The sequence below is a fragment of the Equus asinus genome, chromosome 1, assembly GCF_041296235.1.
Source record: "Equus asinus isolate D_3611 breed Donkey chromosome 1, EquAss-T2T_v2, whole genome shotgun sequence".
Lineage (NCBI taxonomy): Eukaryota > Metazoa > Chordata > Mammalia > Perissodactyla > Equidae > Equus > Equus asinus.
The window spans coordinates 110,949,627-110,966,860 of NC_091790.1; the positions used below are offsets into that span (position 1 = coordinate 110,949,627).

Below are 17,234 nucleotides of genomic sequence, written 5' to 3' on the forward strand. Positions count from 1 at the left end.
TAAGTGCTTTGTGGATATTAACCCACGTAATCTTCAAAATAACACATAAAATATATACCACTCATATCCTCATTTAAAGAGGGAAAATCGAAACATAGAGAAGTTAAGTAGCATGCTCAGGCCACACAAAACCAAAAAAGGCAGAACCAGCAACTGAACCCATAAGCTTAATTCCTACTTTATATTCCCAGATTATAAAAATCTGTGTCAAAAAAAGGAGAATTAGGAGAGAGTAATTTTCTTCATTGGATTCATTAGATTACAATCAGCCAGCTCAGAAACCTGCTACACCTAAAAATATTTCATTTATAAAATCTGCATATATATATATACATTTCATAACACAGATTAATTACAGGTAACATGTGCATTTTCTTAGAAATGGCCAAGAACTGAATTTGTTCCTTTTAAGGCTCCAACCCTGAATCAGACCTCTATTGCTTAACTCAAAAGCGATGGCGAGTCTCAAAGAATTTTTCTGAGGGGAGCAAGAGATGCCTTCCTGGTCCCACCCCAAGGAAACCTAAATCCTCACAGGACCCCCAGCGATATCTCAGTCAGGTTAGAAGATCTCAAACAGCCCAACCATGGACAGGGTGACACTCTGGTCAGCTTTAAATTCCAGTGAGCCCTAATCAATTAGGAGGAAATTGCTATAGTAGGAAGTCAGAGAGCTAACAGTTCCCTTTGGGAAAGGCCATCGCCAGGCTCTCGTGGAGCTGTCCATGGTGCTGATCTCTGTCTGAACCTGCAACTGGGCCCTGGTCTTGCCAGTGTTTATTCCCCGGCCTCTGGATTACTTGGTTCATGTCTTGCTCATCTGGTTACTGCCTGACACCTCCCTCATGTTGCTGTGGACTACTTTAAGCCCTATGGCCTATCTAGGCAGAGTTCTACAGTTTAGAAAATTGAGGCACAAGGAGGTTAAAGTAACTTGCCCAGGGCTTATAGCTAGTAAGTAGTGAGGCTGGAATTCAAGCCCAGCCAGGCCAGCGGCAGAGACCTTGTCTTTTACCTCCACATATAACCACCGCCCTAAATAACGGTCAACAAGGTTTAAGGCAGAACCCCATAGACGCACGCAGAAGGCATCAGGTCGTGAAACTGAGGGTTCCGGAGAGGAGAAGGTGGCTGATGAGCAGAGAACACCAGGAAATGAGCAAATGGCCAGCCGACCAAGTTGCTATAAAGAAAGAACCTCCCCTTCGAGATTGGTGTGCTTCAAAAGAAGTCTTTCTTCCCATTCTCACACTCCTCCCTGGAGAACTATGCAGCATTTCCTTGAGTTATTCAGTTTTCCTTTATTTTTATTTCTGAGAATCACCAATACCTTTATTTTAAAGAGGACTGCCAAGTTTAGGTTAATTTTTGAGTAGCTGTGTTGCTAAGGGCCAGGAGCGCAGGTTTGATTTTCCACTTTGTCATCAGCACCGTAACTAGTATTAATATTAATACTCAATACTAAATAATACAGTGGAGGCATTTGTGAAAAAACTTGACCATGCATTAAAAGTACCTTGACAACATGGTAGAGATCTCCCTGAGCAAGTCAATCCTCAGAAGCAGGGGCAGCAAAGTGGGTGGGTACAGACAGGCGGGGAGGGTTCCTGTTCCTAGGAAGAACACTACATCCGTGCAGGTCAATCTTTGCACACAGATCCTGCCTGCGAACCAAACCATATCTGAGAACTAGAACCCAAGGGAGAGCTATTCAAGGTAAGATTTACAGCAACTGAAAACATGCCAACATTTTTCAAACAGAAAGAAAAATTTCCTAAGAAAGGAAGAAATGCAATCTCTGCTTTCCCTAAGCTCAAAGTAATAAAGCCTATTTAAAAACCTATATTGTTAGCAAAATTACAAAGCATCTATATTCCCCAGGACCAACTGAATAGCTGTTTTCCAAAATACTGCAAAACATGAATGAGTGTGTGTGCATGTGTGTACGCAGGTGGATGAGGCTGGGGTGGGGGCCACTAACCTCATTCAAGTCTATTAAGAAATGTTTCGATTAGTGCATCGTGTTGTGCAGTCTATTGAAAAGGTCAATGTCTATAGCTGAGCTAAATATAACCCGATGAGAAAGAGGTAGGAGAGCTCTGGAAAATTTTGAGAGGCTTTCCTACTGTTTGGAAGATAAGAACATTTTTTGAAGGGATTTCGTTCTTTTTTATGAAGCACGTGATTGAAAAAAAGCTATCAAGGACAACTATGACTTCTTATACAAATAGCTTTAAAGAGAAATGTAGAATAATTTCTCACTGTTTAAAAAAATCTTAAAAATAATGCTATGTTCCTCTCATCTATCTTTTCTCTAAGAAACTTAAATCATTTTCACAGGTTTAAATAGAGCTGGTAATCTTTCTGCTTTTGTGAGAACAGAGGTCAGTGTGACCTTCCTAAGACACAGCTGACCAAGATACTTTGCTGCTTAAAAACCCAATGACTCCTCATGGCCCATGGGAGAAAGCCCAAAAACCCTTTGCCATGCCATCAAGGATTTGGTTTTCTGGCCAATGATTATTTCCCAGCTTTCTTTTATACTGTTTTCCTCCCAACTCATTCTGTGGTCCTTCAAATGACCGGTGATGTAACTGTGTGGCTTTGGACAGATGTCCTTTCCCACGTTGTCTGCAGACTCTTCCTCACCCTTGAATTGTTATTTCCCCAGTCACACCACCACCTGACAGCCCTTCCCCTCCCTCTATACCTCTTGCCAGGACGAAAATGACTGCCTCTTCCATTGGCCTCCATAGCACATTTTACAGGCTTATGATATAACACCCAGCATGTTTATCATATTTATTGGTTAACATCTCTGTCCTCCCCTCGGTTGTAAATTCCAGCAGGGCAGTGCCCACCCAGCACGGTGCCTGGTACATAACCAGTGGAATTACAGATAACCAAGGTTTCCAGATAGATACAGAAATACAAAAGTTAAGCAAAATTTCCCCATTGTTTTAAGACATCTCAGATTATTCAAAACTGTTACAATTTTTATTTTCTAGTCTCCTCTCTTCCTCCTCATCACCTGCCAATTATAAAAGCAAAACCCTGACAGCAATGTTCCTTGTGGGTTCCCACCACCCCAACACATATTTGGGTACAGAAAATGCGTACCGAATGTGTACTATATATGTAAGCATGTGTGTGTGCGAGGAGGGTGCTGAAAAGAGTGTACCCTGAAAAAATACAAGGCTAGTGACTCCTCTAGCCCTATTTTAATCAATTTTGATTATTTGTGCCAAACAATAATAGTTACCACGTGCCTAGCATTGAAGAACGTTAAAAACCGTTCTACCTTCATTTTATACCATTTTACGTGGCAGGAGACAGAACTCACTTGCACAAAATTACTTTTATCAAGACTCCTCAAGTCACCTAGACCAATTTCCTATTCATTTCCTTAAACTAAGCTGAGCTCCATGACAGAAAATCACATAATGTTTCTCCCAGCACTTTCCTTCAAGAGCCCTATAAGGTAGGAGGTTGAAAGTAGTCCCTGGAACGAACTGCCCGGGTTCAAATCCTAACTCCATCACAGGTTAGCTTTGCAACCCCATTGGTAAAATGGGGATTAATCACATCCACTTCATAGGGTTGTAGTGAGGGTTAAATTATATATATATATATATCTCCTAGAACAATGTCTGCAATATAGAAATACAGTAAAGACTAAAAAGTACCACTTCTGACCCAGAATCTTCAGCAGCCCACCTTGATTATTGCATCATGTGGACTTTCACATTACTTTTAAAATTACGTTTGCTATTTGCTCCTTTTCCACTCATGCACCAGCTCCCCCAGTACTCCCTCTATAGATCTTATTACCTCCCATCTCAACCTATAGAGGTCGCTTCTCTCCGTTAGTCCAACTCCTGGATTCTTCAAAGTTGAAGTCCAGTTCCCCAAAATATTTCCTGACTCTAAAATTCTCCTCTAAGGATCCCTTAAGGACAACTCTATCAAACATTTAAAATAAATGTTCTGAACTATTGTCTAGCTGTTTTGTGTAGGCATCCAGACTGCAGGGTCCTAGAAGACAAGAACAATGGCGGCTGCCTCACTTCCTCCCAGGGCTGGTTCATGGTCTGCTGGTAGTACTTGTGTGCTAATTGAACCACATTTTGAGTCTCTCTTTCAGGAAGACACAGAAAACGTGCGGGTTTCTCTTTCTTCCTACCACTCACCTGGGCTGGCTAACTAGTACAAGCTGGGCCAAGCTATAGCTTTCCTTGGCAAAGATTGCTATTAGAGAACTTCAAGAAGGGATTTTTCTCCAGCAAACAGCTACAAATAGAATGCTTAATTTAAAAAAATCACCATTTTAAAAAAAAACATTTTGGGGATGTCTGCAGATTATACATATTTATATTTACTTGAATTCTCCATTTGCTCTTTTTCCTCTTTTACTTTAATTTTATTTAACACAGAATTATTTATGTGTTCATACATACACATGCAACTGGAGAACAAATGTTCAAAATAAAACAAGAAACTAAGACTGAGTGAGAGAAAAACTGCATTAATTATTGGAAAGAGAATTTTATGGTTAAAAGAATATTGGTTTCAAACATTTTGGTTCTTATTTAGTTTAAACATAGAATGAAAACACTACCCAGGATAAAATAACACTCTAAAAAATGTAGTGAGTTTTTAATCTTCAAGTAATAATTAATTAATTATGTATGTTGTCACAGCTCCCTAGATGCATTTTACATTTCTGAAAAATCATGCGATACCATTTTTTCCAGACTTGGGATAACTGGAATTTAACTTGTATTTGCTGATATTTACTGTAAGAATAAATGAAAAGTTTTTTTCTAAAATTTTGAAACTCTCACTGGTTGTCATATTACTTATCATTAGATGCATTTGATATCAATGAAAATTGAAGAGCATGGCCTATATATTCCTCTACAAGCTTTCTGGTCCTTGGAAGTTGGAAGGGTATAAATCTCTATTTCATCCTCCTCCTTCTCTTCGTGTCCTATGCTATGAGAAAGGCCAGTGACTGGCAGGTGAATGTGCTGGCTGGAAATTTTCTATGCCTGGAATAGGATGCAGAAGCATAGCCCTCTGGACAGCTGGAGAACTCTGAACTCTCACCATGATCAGAAATCATGATTTATTTAGACAGGATACATATGCACACAACCTGCTTTTATAGTCAAGAGGCAACATTGAAGGATCACCCTGGAACCACATCACTATTGATTATTCAGACCTGGGATCATGCTCACACTCCCAAGCCAGATTCCAACAATCTGAATACACTATTGGGGAAGAACTGTACAATATCCCTTGAGTATTTCAAAGTAAACCCTGCAACCATCTTCACTGACAGGTGAATAATTAGTTCCACTCGGAAGCAGGGGAGTTAACTGGCATAGATTATATTTATTTAAAGCCAGTATTTGTTGAGTTCTTGTTAACATATGTGCCAGAAACCTTACATTTTCTCATTTAATCCTCTCAACAACTCTGTGACGTAGGTACAGATTAGTACCCTCATTTTACAGAAGAGAAACCTGAGCCTCAGAGTAATGACCAAGGCTATGTAGCTTTCAGAGAGCAGACCATGGAGCCAGGATCTGAACCCAGGCCTCCAATTCCAAAGAAAGAACTTTCATAACTCAGTCGTGCAGCCTCTGAAGGACCCAACAATTATTGTAGGTGGTGAGCTCTCTGTACGATCTTCTGTAGCTACAGTGAATCTTTAATTCAACATGTTATTAAGAACATTAGCATAGTAACAATTTGTACTGCAATGAAAGAAATCTACACTGTCACTTATGTTACAGTGAGGGACCCATTCATTAAGAGAGCAGTCTTCACGTCAATTACTAGTTTCATTATTTTACTTTCTTTTGAATGCCTTTTGTTTTTTCCCTCCACAAAGTTACATTTGTCATCCAGTGCCTTATGAACCTTCACTATACAATGTGTGGGTAATAAGTAGCTGGCAATGAGTCTTGGCTACATATCAAGGGAATTTCAAAGAGAAATTAGTTAACTGATTCGAAGGTGCTAGATTAAATATTTTGTTATGGACTCATTATTTCTACTAAAAATATACAATTAAATACAAACTACAAATGGGGTGTTAAATTAAATTCTGTGGTTCTCTCCCTGGGATATATCTTTCAAAGTCAGGCTGCAAACAGCACGTACCCACTAAAGACCCATTAAGCACATTCTGGTTCAGAAAGTTAAAGCATTTATGTCAGAACAAAACATGCTCGATAGCTCAGAACCAGCCTCTGAAACAAAAACGTAGTTTGGCAAAGTTGCCCTCCTTTGTAATTTTGTGTGTGTGTGCGTGAACTATCCTTGGTAAGATTTTTAGCTCACAGCGGGCTCATAAGTAGCCAACAATCCATCCAAGTTCGGCGTCTGAAGATTTTCACACATGCTGAGAAAGAAAGGAAAACGCTTGTCTTTTCAACGTCAAAGAGAAGTGCTTGGCTGTTGGGCACTTTTCAGTTTGCAATGCCCACTGGAAGCAGGCCTGGTGGAGGCAGGGGGCTGACCCAGGAAGACCGACAGAGTCGTTTTCTTGCTCTTAGACTCCTCAAACAGATTTGCTGAAGCAGCGAGCTCCAGTTATGGGGCCCTTCGGAGGGTGGTAGGAAGGAGCTGCTGGTTGGAAGGATGCAATGGCTAAACTAAGTCCCCTGGCACAGGAGCATCTCTGGGAGCTGTCCACAACCACCGAAGGGCAGGTGGCTTACGCCGTACTCTACTGGAGCCAAGCAGATCAAATTCACCTGGAGGACAGCCCTGGGAAGATTAGAACCCCTCTTCACGCCCTATTCAGAGCAAGCAGGCAAAGCTGCAAACCAGCTGACTGGTAACAAGATGTGGGTATTCCCTGGAGGCCAGTACTAAATTCGTGCAAGCATCCAGGGAGTGAGTCCATGAGATGGGAAGTGGCAGGGGCGAGCATTAGAGAGGAGGGCCAGAGCAGGTCATTGAGGGGAAAAGCTCAGAGCTGAGCTGGGCTGACACCACTTGGTGAAACTTATTCGGTATCTTATCTTGCTCTTCAGTGACAAATAAAGTCAGAGCAAGACGAGGGTGACAAGGTAATGATTGTGGAGAATGTATGTTTACAGAAATGGTGTAAGTGGGAATGATTTGCATATTATTTATTTGGCCCTAATCAAACAAAAGAAGGAATCGGACAACTTTCAAAGGTAAAAATGATTTGAGAGCTTACTGGGGGGAAAAGGAGACAGACGCTTGAATTCAAGATAAGATGAGGCAGTGTCCATATTGGTATAGATCCCAATGGACTGTCAGGTTTTATCTAATGCACCTAATTCAGAAATCGTAAATTTGAGGCTTAAATGATGTTGTCCTCAATTAAGACAGACGTCTTTTCAAAAGGCTAAAAGATACTCCATTTCTTCAGAGTCTGCTTTATAACAACAGCTCCCTTTCTGGTGAGGGTGCAGGAAGAGGACCTGTCATTTTAAAGAATTCCACAATTGCATGCTCCTACTCCACAAATCATTTTCCACTTCCCACATAAAAACACCTCTTTCCCTCAGAAATCGTCTTTGAGATAGAGATGCAGTATGAAGGATGGAGTGGAGGGGAACTGAGTGGGGAGGCTGTTTTTGTCTTTGTCAAGAGCCCCCATCACTGATGCCGAACTGCTCTCATCCATCATTTCTCGGCTAAAACTCCTGGTTGTCCTAGAAAAAACTGAGAGAGAAATGACTTCAGGGCTTGGGGTTAATGGAAAAATAAAATGTTATATTTCTGAGGGAGAGAACAACAGATGTCCCATCAAAATGCATCTGACCCTATAACATTCCAAATTTCTGTCTTTGTGAAGGCAACTTATAATCTCGTGGTTGCTTGCCTAATCACCACTTGTTAGACAAAGTGACGCGTGTACATAGTTAGCTTGTATCCCGAGATGACCTTGGAGCCATACAAAATTTCCCCCAAACCTATAAATGTCAGTTTAATATTTGAGTTACTTTCATTCACCAAAAATGGGATCTTAAAATTCGTTGGAAACGGACTGGATTCTAGTCATTGGTGATGTTTTATGACCATCCGCATTTGAATTATAACACACTACTTCCATTTGCTCTGAATGGCACCTAGGTCAGCTGGGAGAATTCAAATCAGACAATTCTGTTCTTCTTCACCTCCTTTTGTCGGTTGAATGACTTGAAAAGCCCTAATAGCAGGTATTTTTTAAAGGGCTCTTGCACTGAGCAAAGTAGATGAAAAAGGAGACATCATCAATTGTCTCCTCACTCCTTCATGCACTGGGTGGTTCCAGCAGCCTCCCACCTGGGAAGGGTGTGTCTGGAGAAGAAGCAAGGGTAATGGCTTATTGAGGACCATGACTTGTCTGGACAGGGTCTCTTAGCCAAGATGCCATTTTGGGGAGGATGCAGCAATTGGGTTGGGTATCAGAGCACGTTCTGTATGGGACTAATTTAGGAGTCTCAAAGAGCGGCCTGGGTCTGAGATCAGGTCTCAGGTTTTTTATGGCAATCCCCACAGCTGCTTCTGTTCATCAGAAGATGGGACCACTCCTCATTGGCTCATCCATTAAAGCTACTGAATAAGCCATTCACTGGCTCCGTAGGACCGCTCAGACAAGTGGAGGGTTTTATTCTTCATTAGCTGAATTGCCTTATCTTGCTTAGGGAGACAAAGTCAAAGTGCTATAAGGAATGAAAACACTAGGAGGGCCAGGTCTTCAGGACCAGGTCCTGGAAATGGGGCCTCAAAAAACCAAGATGTCTTCCCCTTTAGCATTCGTCTCTGCTCCTCTCAGGGTCTGCTACACTCCTGCTTCTTCCACTCGCCAGGAAAGAAAGCTTTGTGAAACAGTCACTTCTCGCCCTTAGCTTACTCAGCCTCTCAGCAGCACTGCCCTGAGTTGACCACTTCTTTCTTCTACACTCTCCTCTCCTGGCTTCCACAGCATGCTCTCACTCTGCTGGTTTTCTCTTACCTTTCGGCATCGGCTGGTTTTTGTGCCATTCCCAGTCTCCTCCATTAATGACCTATAATTGTTTGTGTTCCCTGGGCTTGGTCCTAGCCTCCTTCCTTTTCATTATTAGGCATTCTCCCTAGGGGATCTCATTTATTTCTATGGTTTTAAATATACCATCTATGCTCTATTTAGATGGCTCTCAAACTTAAAGAAAAACATTCAAGTTTATTCATTCAACATGTACTGAGAATTTGCAGGAGAGAAGCACGCTTCTATATTATCATTCATGACAACCTGAGCATCCTGCTCCTACACACTTGTTCACTTACGAATCCTTGTCAGTAATCTCCCTCCATCCTCCCACACGGCCATCTGTCAACAAGCCTTATAGACTTGTTTCTTTTGTGTATTTCACATCTTTCCTTTCCTTCCTTATGAAAACCTTATTCAAGATCCTCATCGCCTTGTGCCTAGGGGGAGAAAGCCTTTTTATGTGGCCTTCCTGTGTCTGGAGAATACTGACCCCAACTCAGTGTTCATACAGAGTGATGGTGGCGGTCATTCACTCAACGTGTATCCTTTGGCACCTACTATATGCCCAGTGCTGAGGAGACACATTGGAATCATACTGTCCTCGCTCCCAAGTTGCTTACATTTTACTAGAAGAGAGACAAGTGAACCACTGACGCAAAGGGTGATAAAGACAATGATGGGACATGCACAGGGGCCACGGGAGCACACGCAAAGGGCATACCTCAGCCTTGAGGATCAGAGGAGCTCTTCCTCTGCAAGTGACTTCTGAAGGAACTGGAGCAAGAGTTACCAGGGGTGTGTGTGTTGGGGGGAGGGTGAGTTGTGGGGAGGATGTGGACATGAAGAAAACAAGCACCAGCGTAGTGCAGTAGAGAAACTGCGAGTGCCTCCTCACCACAGGGTTTTAAGCAGGAAAGCAATGAGGTCAGAAGCACTCTTTAGACAGCTTCCTCTGACTACAGTCAGAAGAAGAGATGAGAGGAAAGCCGGCAGGAGGTTGTTGCGTTCTGTAACCCAGGCAACAGATAATGGCGGCTTTGAACTAAGATAGTGGCAGTGGGGATGGACAGAAGTGGAATAATCAATAACTGGCCTTGGTGAGTGATTAAATGGAACAGGGCTAGGTTCAAATCTGATCTCGGTCATTAACTGACTGCAAGTCAATCACAACCTTCGCTCAGTTTCCTCATTTGTAAGAGGGAGAAAACACTAACACCCAGCCAGGGTCATTGTGACGGTAAAAGAGGATTTACTGCATATGAGAGTACCTGACATATAGAAAGTTGTCAATAAATTTTCCTTTCCTTCCTTCCTCAAACATTGTATTGATCTTGTAATGCCACATCCCAGAATGCATAGTAGTTCCTGTTATTTTATTGTATTGAAATCAACTTCCTGTAGAGGAGTGTTTCTCAGCCTTGGCATTATTGACATTTGGGGCCTGATAATTCTCAGTTGTGAGGGGACATCTTGTGCTTGTGGGATGGCTTGTACCCACTAAATGCCAGTAGTCCCCCAACCCCAGTGATGACAATCAAAATGGTCTCCAGACATTGCCAAATGTCCCTGTGACCTGGGGGGAGAATCAGCTGTGGTTTAGAACCATTGTCTAGAATTTTCTGTCCCTCTGCCAATCACACTTTCAATACCACCTCCCATCCTCAAAAATAGTCTTTTGATTATTGTCCTCCATGGACCACCACTCTAGCCAGGTAAACTGTATTATAATCTCATTCTCATCTCACACCACATGATTTCCCTACACCTTACACAATGCTTAGAACACAGCATTGAATGTCACTGAATGATACATCCATCAGCTCTCTATTCTCAAGAGATTAAAGCCCAAACTCCTACTACGGCAATAACATTGCATGAATCTACCCAACTGGATCTCATTATCTCCTATTATTCCCCCCAATTCATCTTTTGCCATAACACTCTGCCTTCCAGACTTCTACATTTCGTGGATCAGGGGCCCCCTCTCCACCCCAGGACCCACACAGAGAAAACCAACATAGGTCTTCCAGCTTTTTATTCTTCCAGGTAAGAAGGTTTCAACAACAAAAATAATGGCAACAAGCACCCCACCATCATTTTGTTAAAGGGAATTTTAATACCAAAAAAAAAAATAGAAATACCAAAATAATCTCAAAATAAAAGTAAGAAATTTAAATGGAATGAATTTAGTTTTATGAAAGGACTCACTACATTGTTCTTGTTTTCCTCATTTCTGAGAAAACACTGGTGCAGATTTCATCATGGATCAGCATTTGGGAACCACTGATGACGTGTCCAAGCCAACTAGACCTGACCAGGTTATTTTCTTCCTCGACCTGAACCTCTTGGTCCATGGGCTTCTATATGTCCCCACCCCAACACACTCTTCCCACCCATCACTGCCTTCTTCAAAGTCAGCTTGGAAGAATTAAGTTGTGCCCAAACCAGAGGCAGTCTTTCTCCTCACGTAGGTACTTCTTGGGGTACTTCCTGTAGTCCTCCTATTGGCGTGTTTTTTATACAGGCCACAACCAGCAGCATCTCCTCACCTTCACAGAAGAGGGCCTGGCAAGTCAGCAGTGGGCCTCCAATAAATGCGCGCTGCATTAAATGGTCAAATTGACTCTGGTTTTGGCTATTCCATTCCCTCCACTGGGAAAACCTACTCTATTAGTTTTCTATTGCTGCCATAACAAATTACAGCAAACGTGGTGGTTTGAAACAGCACAAATGGATAATTTTATAGTTCTGTGGGTCAGAAGTCTGCCACAGGTCTCCCTGGGCTCAAATCAAGGTGCTGGCAGGGCTGTGTCCCTTTTTTGGAAGCCCTAAGGGAGATTCTGCTTCCTTATTTCCAGGTTGTAGAGGCCGCCTGAATCTCTTGGCTCATAGCCCATTTCTTCCATCTTCAAAGCCAGCAATATTGCGTCTCTCTGACCATTCTTCCATAGTCGCATCTCTCTGACTTTGACCTGAATCAGAACACGTTCTCTGATTCTAAGAATCCATCCTAATCTAGGCTAACTTCTCCATCTCAAGCTCCTTAATTTAATCACACCGGGAAAATTACTTTTACCATGTAAAGTAACATGTTCACAAGTTCTGAGAATTAGGCTGTGGGCATCTTTGGGGGCCATTATTCTGCCTCCTACACTCACCCTCACTGTTCTTTATCAATCCACATTCCTCACTCTTTATTCATGATCTGAAACTTGCTCAAGGTGCCTAACATAATAAATGATAGAATCAGGATTTGAACCCAGGTCTATGCAGACACAAAGCTCCTTCCGATACCTTTGTGATAAAGAAAGCCGTGGCAGAACATCTGCCCTGCACAGTGGACCGCCACCACATGGAGCTGACAATGAGGCAGTGAAAACATTTTATTCTGAGACACCTTTTAGATGGCATTGAAAACACATTGATGCTTCCTCCCAACAGCCAGTGTATATATGGTTCTGTGTTCAAAGACCAATGATCATGGCCAGACAAGACATCTGAAAAACAATCTTCTAAACTGGGCTCCAGCTTTTGTATCTCAGCTGTCAGGTCGGGTAATACTCATCCCTAGGTGGCAGTATATTTTTAGCATCTTGGAACGTTACACTATTAGGCTTCCTGAGCTTTGACCTGAGAACACATTTCTCACAAGCTCCCCTTTAGTTGTCACTGTGTTCATATCTGCGAAGCCTGTGTGGTGTAGAAAGGGCTATTTTTGTTAAAAAACTTAGCGTTGATTATGCAGTGGTGATTCATGGCTTGGGCACTTCAAGACTTGATTAATATAATGGTGCATGGTAAGTAAGGTCTTTGTGGCAGAATTCCTCACTAATTACCACTGAACTGAAACCTGGAGTTCAGAGTTTTATTTTCTCTAGCAGGGCTCAGGAGAGGCTGTTTCTCGCAGAAGAAATCTTTCCCCCTTGACTTCTGTTCACTATGACCCACAGTCTGTTGAGGGGGTCACATAATGCCTAAAACTGCCCCAGCTTCAGAACAGCCTTTACCTACACGAGGAGGACCTCGGCGGCAACGAAGCTGAAGGCATCATCTGCTTACAGGCAGGACTGCACATAAGTTATCCTAGACAAGTGTTCAACTTCCCTCATCCATTTGCATTAGAGACCAGTAGGGAAAGAGTGCTCTCTCTTTTTCCCTAGCTTTGTTAAGGTATAATTCACATATGGAAATTGTGTATATTTAAGGTGTACATCTTGATGTTTTGATATATATACACACACACACATTGTGAAATAATCAGCACAAACTAATTCACTATCCATCACTGCACATAGCTACCATTTTCTTTCCTTCTCTTTCTTTTTTTTGTGGTGAGAACACTTACAACCTACCCTCTTAGCAAATTTCAAGTATATAATATGGTATCGTTAACTATAGTCACCATGTTGTACATTAGATCTCCAGAACTTATTCTTCTTGTATAAATGAAGCTTTATATTATTCTTTGACTAATATCTCTCTATTTCTCCCACCTCTCAACTCTGGCAACCACCATTCTGTTCCCTGCTTCCATGAATCTATTTTAGATTTCACCTACAAATGAGATCACACAGTATTTGTCTTTCTGTGTCCAGTTTATTTCACTTAGCACAACGTCTTTCAGGTTCATCCATGTTTTTGCAAACGGTAGGATGTCCTTTGTTAAAGCTGGATAATATTCCATTGTAAATACATACCACATTTTGAGAGTGCCATCTTAATTTAAGTTAGCAAAAGGAGTATCCTTGATGATAATCCTTTATCTGTATATGATTATCTGAGCTTCAAAATGATCACATCCATGAAGCAGGGAATCTAACAATTTTATCCACATTAATTAAAAAAATAAGATTTGTTAATTAAATCTGTCTTTGATTAACAGACAGATGTATCATGGATTGACGTGCACAACCTTTATCGATCATCAAGAGAGATAAAACAGTTAGAGAGGTTGGGTTAGTTCAGATGCGGGCTTAGTGAGATCACCATTTCATCACACATACTTCAGATATGGGCAATGTACCTAGGAAAATCAAATGATTGGGGCTGGAACCCACAACAATTGAGTAGCAGAAGTGACAAACAGAAAACCAAAAAGCAAAACCAAGGTTGCCTAACTGAGGAAACATCTTTCCTATAAACAGTCTAAAGATTCTACTGATAAGCTCATTTTCTGAATGTCCTCCTCAGGAAATGCAAGTGTTAGAAGGAGGACGAAACGTGGAAAGAAGCTGAGAGCTTTTAGAAATAATTACTGTTAACTGGAAACATCGCTCTCCCCCACATCCCCAAGTCTCTTTTTAGATGAGCAAGCAGCACTGACCAGATGGAGGATGTGTGTTGAAACGCCTTCTGTGATGTGAGCCAAACGACTGCAGGAGTCAAGCTCCTCTCGAACAGATGGACCACCAATTTCTTGGGTTAAAGATCAGCCAGGCTCATTAAAGAAGCTGCAAGGGTTCAATCGTTAGAATTCCTTTTTAGCCTCACATCCTGAGTGACAGAAGCATCTTCTGCAACGTACAAAAAGGTTAAGCAGAGTTGGGGGATTAAACAGTTCATGATATTGATATCAAGGAAAAAAGATAGGAGAAAAAGGATGAAATTAATGGTCACTTAAGCTTAATGCTATTGCCCAGTGTTGACATTCTTTGAGTACTTTTTGGTGTGTTATATTATAAATGAATTGACTTGAAAGGAATTAGTGAAAGAGTTTTTGTGTGAATGCAAGCTTAATTTATCACCATTCTGAAAAAAAACAGGACAGGCTGTATAGGGGAAGTAAACGATAGGGGCATCTTATCTTCCGTGTAAAAGTATTAAATTAAATAGAAAACTTGAGGCTGGCACTGGGGGGAAACATGTGAGAAGCCAGAGGTCAAAAGTTATGTTTCCTGTTTCTTGAGCAAGATCAGATCACAGAAGATTGGATCAATAGCTTCCCCTGACAGAACAGCTTTAATTGATATTGAGAAAGAGCCAATTATTTATTCCTACTTTAGGAGAAGACTCAATGTAATGGTCTGGAAAATTGTACTTGGGAAAAAAATTTCAAGTTGGCCTGGAGATGAAATCACAGGTATTCCCAGGCACATGGTCTGCATCAACCATTGAAAGATACGTGAATTAGTCAAAATTTGATACTACCGTCCTCTCACATCCATCCGCTTTCCATTTTCATTATTTTGTACCTTGGGGTTACAGGTGTCGCCCAGTTTCATTAGAGACTTCGTACATTTGTGTTTTGTTTTCTTTGAGGGTCTATACTAAATATTTTGAGAATTAGAAATCTTCAAAAATGTACTATATGCATCTGTGGCTTCTGAAACAGAGAAAAGTAAATGCCATTTTTATCTTGATTTGCCTTTGGGTCCTCTTTATGATTATGAACCGTTTACTATGCCCTCCATGGAGCTAAGGCTACAGACGAAGGTATGGGTGGTGTGGGCCACAGGAAGGTGATGCAGCTCGTCAATGGTCCTGCAGGTAGAGTGATGGTCTCTCTAGGTGGCAGAGCTACACTAACCGTGCTAATGAGCACACGCAGCTGGCTCCAGGGGTCGCTAAGGTGTGTTGGTGCCACTTGCTTCTCACCTTCCGATGACATAACTATTCTCTTTTCTGTCTTTCCATGGCTTCCATCCCAACATCTATAACAAGTTTATGATTTCCACAGCTTGTTATCCCTGCTGCTTTTAATATTCACCACTCTCTTCTTTCTTGTCTCTTTGGATATCCAGGATTCTCCCATGATCCTCCCATGATCCTCAGCTTTCAATGGCTAGCCTGGTCTTGACGCATTCCTCCACTGACACAGGGCTATTTCTTTATAATATGCCTAATAACTAATCACAGTCTTCTCTGTCTGAAATTTAGGTGTTTTGTGGCTTTCACTGTTGCCGGGCTCAAGGGCTACTCTCTCTGGGAAAGACCATTTCCACTTAAACCTGTGTTTAGAACAGAACTGGACACTTGAGGAACCTGTCAGTGGGGAGGCTGTCTATGAATTATCAAGGACTTATTAAAGTGGGTTCTGAATTATTTCACTCAGTAATAGAAATTAATGAATATTTTCTAGCAACTACATGGGCATGCACAGAATCAAATGAAGGGTACAGTTCTGAATGCTTTGGAAATTGCATTTTGGTACATTTCATTGGATTGCAGCCAAATACAGCTTCTTGTAATACAGATCCAGAATGACAATTTACACTGCTTGATAGAAGCATCATTTGGATTTTCAGCAAATTCTCATCAAGTTATATGATATGATCAATCTTTTTCCAGAGATGTAAAAGAATACAAAATATTCCATTTTCTCCTAGGTTTTCTTTCTTACCAAAGAATAATGCATCTTGAATAAGCTTATTTGTGGTTCAATCAGAGAAATACTGATACCTAAAACACCTGGTGGTAGGAGTTATGAGCATCTTAAACACAGGTTAACAGGACAAAAGAACAACAGAAAGGGGAGTCAGAATCTGCAGTCCCTGTGTAGTCTTGGCAAATCCATACTTCCTTCCTCTCCCTAAATTTTACACCCAGTTCTGTGTCAAGCATGGGAGGGGTAACGATGAATCTGAAGTCATAATTGTTAAGTCATAATTGCTATTTTCAATCGGCTTACAATCTAGTTCTTTGAAGCAGAAAAACCACAATTTAAGAACTACATAAAAGAATGGAATGTTGCATGAAAAGTTATCACCTTATAGAGGAATGAATTTCTAAATTAATAGTGTGGAAGCAAAATGCATACTGCTTGGTTAAGTGACGACTAAGTGAGGATATAAAAGCAGTCTCTAAATACTTCAAAGGTGCAAATACGAAGCAGGGTGAGGAATTGTTTGTCTAGTACTTTACAGAAACAGCACTGAACATGGAATTAAGAAGAGGAATACACTGAATTATAGTGTGAATAATTACAAAGGAATTCTTTAAACTGCAACTCCAGGGTACTTAATGACCTCAAACCAGCTCTGGCTGTTTGATAATACTTGCTGTCATCCTGCAGTTGTCCAGTTAAGGTCAATGAGCATCAAGATTGTAACAGACCCCATGATAGAGAAAGGTAAGAGATACCCTCCAGCTCTCCTGGAGCAGGAGGTGAGATGGAACTGTGGGTGGAGGTAGGCCATGGCCGACTTGGGGGCCAAGCGAAGGAAGCCGCACATGAGAACCTCCTGGGGAGCTCTTGCAGCACACTGACGCCAAAGCTCTATCTCAGATCCAC

At 41.4% G+C, this 17,234-nt stretch overlaps 1 protein-coding gene across 5 annotated transcripts in view; it reads right to left on the minus strand.

Moving 5' to 3' along the window:
* LHFPL3 (LHFPL tetraspan subfamily member 3) overlaps nt 1-17,234 on the minus strand; it is a 499,890-nt gene that overhangs the window by 313,828 nt on the left and 168,828 nt on the right. The gene's annotated exons all lie outside the window — the stretch shown is intronic.